This window comes from Dromaius novaehollandiae, chromosome W (genome assembly GCF_036370855.1).
Source record: "Dromaius novaehollandiae isolate bDroNov1 chromosome W, bDroNov1.hap1, whole genome shotgun sequence".
In the NCBI taxonomy this organism is placed as follows: domain Eukaryota; kingdom Metazoa; phylum Chordata; class Aves; order Casuariiformes; family Dromaiidae; genus Dromaius; species Dromaius novaehollandiae.
Genome location: NC_088130.1, coordinates 51,462,184 through 51,472,946, shown reverse-complemented (window position 1 = coordinate 51,472,946; position 10,763 = coordinate 51,462,184). Strand labels below are relative to the sequence as shown.

The 10,763-nt window shown below is 40.2% G+C and overlaps 1 pseudogene; it reads right to left on the bottom strand.

Annotated features, from left to right (window-relative positions):
- Positions 1–3,694: 3,694 nt before the first annotated feature.
- On the bottom strand, positions 3,695–10,512 carry LOC112995768 (granzyme A-like; annotated as a pseudogene).
- Positions 10,513–10,763: the final 251 nt, after the last annotated feature.

Here is a 10,763-nt window from a genome sequence, read left to right as displayed (position 1 = left end):
CAGCACTGCTGCGGCGACGCGGGGCAGGGACTGATGGCCCCGGGCTGGGCTGAAATGGGGCCTGGGGCTGAGCAGGTGGAGGCCCCAGAGGGGCAGGGACAACGAGGGCTGGAGGTGCCAACAGGGCCCTGACAATTAAGGCCTTCCTTCTGCTACGTCCCCAGTAGAAAAGATGGTGTAAGTGAAGTGAAGACATTACAGGAGATAACACACACTTAAATCCCGATGTGGTATCTAAACTGGAATTAACATGCTGTGTTATGGTTTCCAGACTAGATCACTCATTATTTATTACCCACCAACAACAGTGAGATACAGGACCTGCTTGCTCAGTATGAACAAAATGAGTGAATTCTTCTCCTTTAAGAGATTAAATACCAATGCTATTGGGCTACAGGCTGTGAAAAATCTCTTGCTGCCGGAAACCAGAGCTGTGATAAGCCGATTAACAAACCTTATCACACTGAACTTGAAGGCAATGAGAGTTTGCCATGACTCTCAGATTAATCTTCAGTGAAACGATCACTCAGCTGGATGAAATGCTGTCCAAACATCGCAGAATGACACATGGAAGCAGTGAGAACAGGTCTCTCTGCAGAGCATGTGCCTCTGAAAGCTGAAAACACACCATCATATGTTGTGGGAAAGAAATTCCCCTTTATTTCCACTGGCAAGGTGGCCAGAAGCCATGGAACATCCCTCCCTGAGATAGGAACATCTGTCCCTCCAAAAAGCCTTATAAACTGCCAGCTTGCCTCCAGACTCACTTCTCATGTATCACTCACCACTTATGCATCTACCTGGCTTTAGTTTTGGTTGAGTGGTATCCGCGCAAAGCCGATCATGAAAGTTAGGAGACACAATGCATGCTGAAGAGCATTTTCATGAGCTTAGGAGGTGCAAGATCAGAAAGCAAAGGAACAAGTTGAAACAGCTTTGTCAATTTGCTAGAATAAAAGCTCTAGCCAAAATAAAACCTGTTGTATTGCTCTCAATTAGCTTAAATAAGTGGAATTTCAGAGATCCTCAGAGACATTTTATATCTCGCTTTTAACTGATCCATGATTCCTGAAGACCAAGGACTACTAGAAATGGAGAGCACATACATATAAAATCTCTAGGAGGCGACAGCTGTGAATTATACGACAGGAAATATTTTATCTGATGTGGTGCTTTTAAGAACTGCCTTGCTGTAGTCCAAGTATAAGATGAAATTAAAATATTCAAAGTTGATTATACTCAGAGCAATAGCAGAACCATAGCATTTTTGTGGAAGTGGAAGTTGTAAGTGCCCTGACAAAAGCTTTACAGAATTGCAGAATAATTTAAGTTGGAAGGGACCTCTGGCAGTTATCCAGTCCAACCTGCTCAAAGCGAGACAAACTTCAAAGTTAGATCAGGCTGTTCAGAGCTTGTCCAGTTGAGTTTCGAGTATCTCCAAGAATGGAGATTCCACACAACACACTATCACGCATGATCATAAAGTCCTGGGGCATAACTATCTGCACTGTGAAAAACATTTTCCTTATATCTATATGGAATTTCCCACGTTGCCACTTGTGACGAAACCTCTTTTCAGTGAATTATTTTCTGAGTATCTAAATTCCTCTTGCAGAGTGCAACATATACTGTATTAGACCCAAGAAAGGATATGAAGAATTAAGATGGTACAAATTCAAAAGGGTAAACTAAAAACTCCTGTTGAGCTGTTGCCTCAGGGACCTAAATGCCATACACATTTTTCTTTCTCTTGTGATTTCTTTTCCCCTCTGATTACCATATCCTTTGGTACAAAACGGCACAGCAATAAGCAGAAGTCCCTGACCTAGACTAGTGTATAGGCTGATGCTTCATGCTGTCCCACCAGAGCTTTGGGGCTGAGTCCCTCAGGGAATGGCACTGAGGTGTCCCGACTCAGGGTGGCTGTTCCAAGCAGCTGGTGGGCATCTCCACTGCTGCTCCAAGAGAAAAGTGGCCTGGATTCAGCCATTCGTGCTCCTGACACCCTCCACTCAGGAGAGGGCTCTAGGCTGCTTGTCTAAAATGGATGGAGACCAATCTCCGAACCTTTCAGCAAGGCACCTACTTCGTTGGGAAGGGCAGAATTTCCCACACAGCCCACTGATCGGCAGTCCTCATTGACTAGCCTGAGGGAACTCCACATTTAGCACAGCCAGCAGCATTCATATCCTTCGCTAAAGTGCTCAGCTCTTTCTGCACTCCGTTCAAGCGTATCCACTGCCCAGCACAAACCCCTCACTTCCATCCCAGACTGTCAAAAAGATAGGCACTGTAATGCTTAAGTGCATAAGTTCTTTATACAGCCTACCCAGTATTCTTCACTTTCCATCTTAAATTATTAGAGATTACATTGCTATGCAACAAATAGTGTCCCACCCCCATGGTAGGCAAGTAAGTACAATGCCCTTGCTGTCATTTACCTCACAAAAGTCAAAGGGACTAATTTCTGTTTGCAACATCCTTTGAGATGTCCAGCTGAAAAGTGTTAACAGCAGTATATTATATTTGGCACTTCTAAATACAGTCTGTATGTTTTTCCCAATTTTTTCCCACTTTCTGTTTCTGTTCCAGCCAATTCTCACTGGCATCTTTTAAGATCTTTCTACAACCTTCAACGAGAACTGGATCAAGCCCTCCATAACCTATACAGCCAGGTTTGATTATACCATTACAAATTACCAACCCACCTCTGTGACTTCCATTTGCTCCTTTCTCTGCATAGCCTTTATGAGCAATATTGTTGTTCTCAGACCAGTAAGCTGGCTGCTGGTCAGCGATCAAGGCCAGCACAATGACCTATTAGAATTATTTAGTTTATTGCCAAATTCATGCCTCTGTGACTTCCCAGACTTTACAGTATTCAATACACTAACACAATAACCAAAGGACCACAGAAACCCTGCAGATAGTCACTTCTAAACTGCTGGCAAAGACAAAGGGAAAATCTGAAGATAATGGGAACGCACCCAGCTAACTACAGGCTTATTCGGAAACACAGCAGGCTCCTCTGTTTTAGAAGTCTGACCCAAAGCCCATTGAAATCAAAAGTAAAATATCTATTTGTTTTGATAGATATTAGACAGGCACTGTATTAGAGAAGCATAGTTACTTCCATTACAATGAATATTTATGCTTTTTCAACAGATGCACATTGGAAAGGTGACATCATGAACCAAACTATGAGAAGAGATGATTTTGCTGGTTTGATCATGTAACTAAAAATCAAAGAAAATAACCTTTAAGTAAAAGAGAAATGATTTTTTTTCTCTCGTTTAACAGTAAATTAATTGGAAAATTGTTTATCTGCTTATTTTTTAATTCTCTGTAAATAATTTTAGTAAAATTAAATACTTTGTGATGCAAATTGAAATATTTGGATTTGAAAAAATGCCAAAATGAAATATTTGAACAATTAAGGCATTTTTCCTAGTTTTTCTCATTCAGCAGACATCTCATTCACTATCTCATTCACCATCAATGTGAAACTTAATTTTTCCATGAGTACACATTTAAAAATGTTGCCTCATCACAGGCACAACGAATAAAGTCCCTTTCCATCATACTAAAAAGTAGGGTGAAATCCAATACAAACTGTATTATCTAGGAGGCAGTTTCCTACTAAAAACAAGTAAACATCTGTACAAAAGGAAATATTTTGAACTGACCTCATAAAGCTGTGGTGTTCTTTGTAAAGCTGTAGAGTTGGGTGGTATTTGTGAAGGTAGCTCACTAAAACAGCATCATTTAATTCTATCACACAGCACAGTATTTGTTGAAACTGTCATGCCTGTCTCATGGATCTCTGTTAAGGGAAATTACTTCTTTTATCCAGGCAAGATATTTTTCATTCAGTCATGTATAAACTCCAGGCATCCTTCTTTTTCCACATCCTTTTCCAAAGGAAACAACCCTACGGCATCGACTGGCACAGATTAATGGCCCACCTGAGTCTCCCTAAAACACAAAACAGAAAGAACACCTATCAGTGTTTGTGTGTTGCTCTCAAGGTGATCATGCAGTGCCCTCCACAATGCATAGACACCTCTGGAAATGTTTCTGACCAGTTCCGACCTATGAAATGGATCAGTTGACATACGCCACTTCACAGGATTTGGTAAGGTGTAAATAGAGGCTGCCTGAGATATCCTTTGATATAAAGTGTTGTGGAAAAGCATGGTACTATAATAACACTATTTCAAAAGTTTTTTTTTTTTTATTGTTGGCATAAATTGATTCTCACTTCTTTAGCAATTGGCCCTTCTAGATTAGGCATAGAAGACATCAAAGGAAAAATTAAAACAGCACTTTTGAGGACACAGCTAATTTTCTACTATTCAAATGTGGATATCTGGAAAGGATCAGATGATTCAGACTCCAGATGTTCTAATTTCTCTCCATTAACTACAAGTAGAGCTTAAGGAGACCAGCTTAGCTGAAGACAAGTACCTGAAGTTAGGTGAGATAACCCCAAACCCAAATTCCCATACTCTAGATATCGTTTTGTCGATTGACTTAATTTCTCAAAGTTTTAACATTTCTTTTTTCACAGCAATAAAGTCTCTTATAAATGTAATTAAAAACCCCTTGAGTCTGGTCAGCCTCAGAAGTAACTAGTGCTGCTTTGTTCCTAGTGAAAAAGGAACCGTTGTTAAAAACACATCCCCTCCTGTTCATAACTTTGCTTCTCACCTGGCAAGCATCTCTCTTTGAAAATATGTTTTTGCCTCCAGCACGTAACATGTTGATGGTTATTTTCATGTGCTTTTTGTACTTGCTCTTGCAGCTTCTTCTGTCAAAGATTGTAACAGCTGTTTCCTGAAGACATGGTGATGGTTTTCCTGAAGATGTAACTCCCCAGCCAGCTACCTTGCACTTTCTATCAGGTTTGATATCTTCAACAGAGTCAGGCAAAGGCAAAAGCTGTACGTATTTATTCAGATTTGCAGTATCATTCAGCTGGAAAAAAAGGAGGGAAAAATGCTGTCTGATGCAGAAAATGAAGGAAATGAAGTCTGATCACTAATTTCAACTGGCATTTAGTCTCTTTTTACCAATACTTTCTCTTCTAATAAATCACGTTTCAATATTTAGGAATTGATTCTGAGCTTAGGTACACCTCTGCAAATCCAGAAGAATTTCCTTGATGTCAGTATAGCGATTCCATATCTACAGCAGCAATAGGGAATTCAAAGTCCAGCTTCCCACTGATTACAGTAGCAAGTGAAAAACCTACCCAGGAGTTAGGGTTGAATCTATGTCCTATTTGGGAATGTAACTTGCTATTCAAGTTTTTTGTTGAACCTGGACTCTAATCCTTAACTAACACACAGAAAAGTCCCAAACCACAGTGTAATGTACTCAGTAACAAAGATGAAAAGGAAAAGCTATGAACACTCAGACGTGACAGCAGAGATAAACTGGGGAAATAGAGTCTTGAACTCTTCGAACTGCCAAGTTTTTGCTCTGAGAGATTCAAACTGCCTGGAATGATCCAAACTGTGTTTTGTTGGCCTTTACCTGACAGATTCAACCTTCATCAGAGGACAGCTTAAGCCTGTAAATAAAAATATAGCAAAAGCACTAACATATCCTCAATACACTTGGTAAGGGCTCACAGCTACTGAACAGACAGTTGCTGTTTTGCACACAATCACTGCACCATGATTCATTTCACAAGGGGTTATACATTTTGCTGGATGGTTGTCAGTTAAATGTTTCTGGCTTTATACCTTTTGAGAGGCAATACAACAAATCACATTTATCCAACAAATCCTTGTGCTTTTAATATCTCCAGTGCTGGTGGAGAATTTTAATGATGAAAAGTTTATGTGCAAGACATGCTCCAAATCATTTAGCACTCCATTAAAGCAGAGCTCCAGTGATTCAGGTGAGTCCTGGGGCTAATGCTATCCCTGTTTCTGTATCAAATCCAGACAAAGGATTTTATGGTATCCTTGTGATGCTGGAACAGGGTTTTAACTTTCTGTTCTAGAAATAGCACTTCCTATTGATCCATTTCAATGTAGTGTTCATACTGGTCAAATAAGCTGGTGCTCCTGATAAGCTGGGCATGGCCACAGAAAAAATCAGTGAAATGAACTGGTCTGCCTTTGCCCTGAAGCAGATGGAGAGTGCTCACTAACATATGGAGAAAGAAGCTTCCCTTGTTTTGACAGTGGTGAGTCCCTGGGGCACTCATATCTCTAAATGCCCCAGCTAGTTCCAGAAAGGGACATTGCTAGTATCCTCTCTGTGCCCTTGTCAGACCAAACTGGTAATAACACTGAAATATGAGAAATCAGGTTCAAGTCTTCACTTCCTTTTCCATTTAATTCCATCAATTGTTTCAGAAGTGTGGTAATATTCATTATATACTGTGCCTAGTCACTTATTCCAAATATACATCTTGATCTTCCACATAAAAAACTTCTCTATTAATACAGGAATAACCTTAAAGCATTGCCTGAATAAACATCCATCCAAGATATCTCAGGGATATCTTGAAGTCATGATGTTTCTAAAGACATAGACAAGATGATGCACAAGCCTTGTCTTTCTCAGGGACTTTAAATTGGCACTGACACTGCTGATACCAGTAAGCCATCTACAGATTTCCTGCATAAAGACTGCCCTCCTTGTATTCAAAAAAACCATGGCCACCTCTGTGTTAATCTGAGTGTTGGATTAATAGAGCTGTCAGTGCAGAGACACGCATGGCATGAGCCAGGCTGAGCCAGGAACCAGTGCATAAGAAATTCTTATAGCCTCTGCCTCACTTAAAAATGCAGAATGATGGTGTTGGCTTGGGCATCTCTCCATGCCTCATCCTGCAGTGTCCAGACACTTCATTATGTGCCCATTCTGGACTCCAAGAGCTGAATTTATCTATGTCCTACATTATCTATAACTTTACTTTGTACAATTTTACTTTTATCCCAGATAATTAAGAATAGATTGCATCACTGTTTTTATTTAGAGGGGTTGCTACAATGAGCGGGTTAAAGGGAGTTACAGAGCACAGAATGGACATGAAATGTCATCCCTGCTTAGAGTGACCCTTTAACCTTATCTACATTACCACAACCAAAAGCAGAGCACCCTGTGACATTGTTAAGCTATCAAAACAATGTACTCTTTGATATCAAAGAACAGCCAAAATGATCATCAGCAAAATTCCTTTCATAATAATATAACAGCAGTTAACACAGTACCTTGAGGAGCATTATATAGTTTTCTTTGGAAGACCTGTTAAACTGAGGATTAGGAAAGTAGTGCATAACCCTAAATATCTGCTGTTTCTTTTCAGCTGTGGATGCTCGATGGGCTCCAAGAACAACTCTAATTTCTAATTTTCTTAATCTGCAATTTAAAGAAAGTCCAGGAAGAGAAGGTCACTACTGGACCTGAGCAACACCTCTGAAGATGATCAAAAATCATGTAACATAAAACTCACAATTTCATTTTATGGCAATATGATTTAAAAATAGGAAAAATATTGTTCATTTTAATGTTTTCACATGAGCTTATATTTTCTTATACAAAGTAACATTTCTTTAATGTAAATCTCATTTGGTGAAATAACAGTGATAGCTGACCCTCAGGTGATTACAGTCATGGATTAATTTTAAGAAAAAGTCTACTGACTTTATAGGTAGAGTCCCTTGCACAACGATTGCTGGTACTGATGCCTTTACATAACCTTTTCATGGACTTCAGTGGATATATGACCAAATACTGCAAAGGAGTGACACATGCCTAATAGCATACAGGTTGTCTTACTGACATCAACGGGATGTTAATGCACACGTCAATACTCGTGCTCAACATTATGCATATAGCAAGTGCCCTGCTACAGTGGATACCATTAATATTAGTAAGAGTTTTGTCCTTAACTAAATGCAGGATTCAGCCCATCAAGAAAGGAGAACAGACACTGTCTAGCCCAAGACATCCCTGTAGTGAATATTACAAAGGGAGACTGTCAAAATCCAAAGGGAGTTACATGTCCAATTCCTGCCAATAGACAGTAAGAGCTAAGTAACTCATTAAACCTCCCTTTCCCCCAAGCTCCCTGAATACCATCATAAATTTATTCATTAGTTTGCCTTTCTTCGTTTTGCCACGCTAAATGTAATGCAGTCCAGTAAGAAGACACTGCCAGAACACATATTGACGCTTTCCTGTGCTTTATCTTGAGACCTCAGACTCATTACACACAGGACAACTTACTCAGTTCAAAATGAAAACTTTATCCATCCCACCCCCCAAAAAAAGAGTTGTTTTCTTCACTTCAGTTATGGGTCACACTAAAAGACATAATCCATTTACTCATTTGTGAATTTTTGCTTGTGAAAGTGGACCATACAGACTGTACTGGAGCCTAAAAATTTCTCTTTTCATCTACAGAGAAGGCTTTCAGAGCAACTGTGATACAAGAGTCACAGAATTCCATCCCTGGAACTCTTTCATGTACCATCCCTTTTTTTCTCCCCTTCTCTGTCCTCAGCTTAGCCTTAATACACCTCTTAGATACCTAATCTTTGACCTGGAAGAGTTACCACATCCTTGCCCTCTCCAGTACAGGTCTCCTTCAGCGTGTGCTGAGCTTGTGGTTCTAATTATTTTTACACTGCTAACACTTGCCTGCATGCAATATGTAGAGTATTGGACTGCTGACTTTAATTCAGCTTGCTCAAGAATCAACAGAGACCACCAAATTCAGGTTGAAGGCCAGGTAAACACACAGGCACACATCTGTCATAGTATAATTTGATGACTTGGGAAAATTTTTCTGTTCTGCTGGACATCCCCCAGAGGTATAACTGCTGGACTTGCAGAAAGCCCAGACCCATGGGAAAAAAAACACTGCCACCTCACCCAGGTCTCTGACAGGTTAGTTGCAGGCCACATGGAGGTTATCACCACTGGATTCATGCTATTTCATCTGTAATAAAAATAGTTTCAAAAGTGGTTATGGGCACTAGTTCAAGAAAGGTTACATGTGCTGCAATTGCACCTCCTAAGAATAGTTTAGACATAGCATAGGGTTGGGTAGGTTTTGCAGGGGCAGCGTCACACAGCTGAAGAGAAGACGACCACACAGATACTGTTTTAGTTTGCCACTCAAGCTCAGCCCAAATTGATTTCCTTGTTAGAAAACCAAACCAGTGACCAGAGCTGCCATCCTCTCCATGACACTGGAGTCAACCACTGCCCTTCCCACTGGTCACTGAATAGCTTTCAAATCTGAGTTTTTACAACCGTAACTGACCTTGGACATCTCCAACCATTGACTGAAAAGACAAGAGACTCCACCTTCTGACAAAAAAAACCCTTAATTCCAAAGAGGAAGATTTGGGTTTTGTTTTGTAAATGTCCAAAAAGGTGCATGCTAGATGTGAATATTTCTACTTTTACTGTATTTGAAGATGTCAGGTTTGCACACACATCTTGCAATTGGTTTTAGTCTGCTGTTTTCTTTTAGTTACTCAAAATACAGAAAAACAATTGGAGAACCTAAAATATGATTTAGAGAACATTTTAACTAACATTTAACAGGAATTTTATTTCCTGACATGAACAGTAGATGTCTCCCTTACCCTGAGCCAGCTGTTCAACAACCCTGTTGGGGGATCTCTCACCTGGTGAAGGAGTGCTTGGTGACTGAACTTGACTTGCCAACCAGACAAGACTACTTGTCTTAATCCCAGCTCTGCTATTCAGTTTTTGTGAGCCCAGACAGATCACTTAAATTGAAGGGTGGGAGGGGAAATGGTGTTTCTATCTAATTTCTGCTTAATAACCTCATCTCTCAGGATGCTTTGAGGCTTAGTTCCAGGCACACAGGTAAAATTTTCTAAAGATAATTGCCATATATCTCCTTCTCCAAGATATTTCTGTTTCAGATAAATAAATAATGAACAGAGTCTTTTATCAGCATGTACTGTATCCTGTAACATTGGCAGGATCTGACTGTACACAATGCAGACCAGTAGTTTACAAAACAGCTTAAAGCAGAATGACAAGTTCTTAGATCAGGTAGTGAGAAAATTGCTGATTTAATCAATTCTTAAAAAATCAATATCCAGCTTGCTTTACTCACTGGCTTGCACGTTATGCCCCACCTCAATGAAGAGTTAAAGTTGTCGCAGTATAGAATACTTCACAAATAATACTTACTTACAGTGCGCTGCTGTCAAAACCCATTTCTTTGCAAGAAGAGCTCCTCAACTCACAGTTGAATGATCTTTCTGGATAACTGCCATAAAAGGCCAGGAATGGGGAAGCACAGGGTGTCCCCCAATAATGTCAGTGCAGCCATCTGAAATGCAACAGAAGTTATGTTATTTGCATATTATCCAGGAAAAGCAGGAATTTGGAACTTTTCATCCTACGAGGGCTACTTACTTCTTAGGGGTAGCATAACAGCGATGAGAGCAAGCAGGAGAGCGAGTAGGTGCCTTGTCACATAGCTCCACATTTACCTTCTTCTGATTTAAGACAGTGGAGATCCAACTAACAGGGTCAGCAGAGCCCTGAGAGTGATTCAGCTCACCTAAACAGATCCTGAGCAACTGATCCATTGAATCTCTCTGCAGAATCCCTTGACTATATTGACTAAACAGATTTCAGTGATTATGTGCAAGCTTAAACTATGGACACTAGGGCATGTGAGCTGGGGCTGGTTGATGTGTCAATGGACTGATGAGAGACTTGAACCCTCAAGAATCTGGAGGCCATGC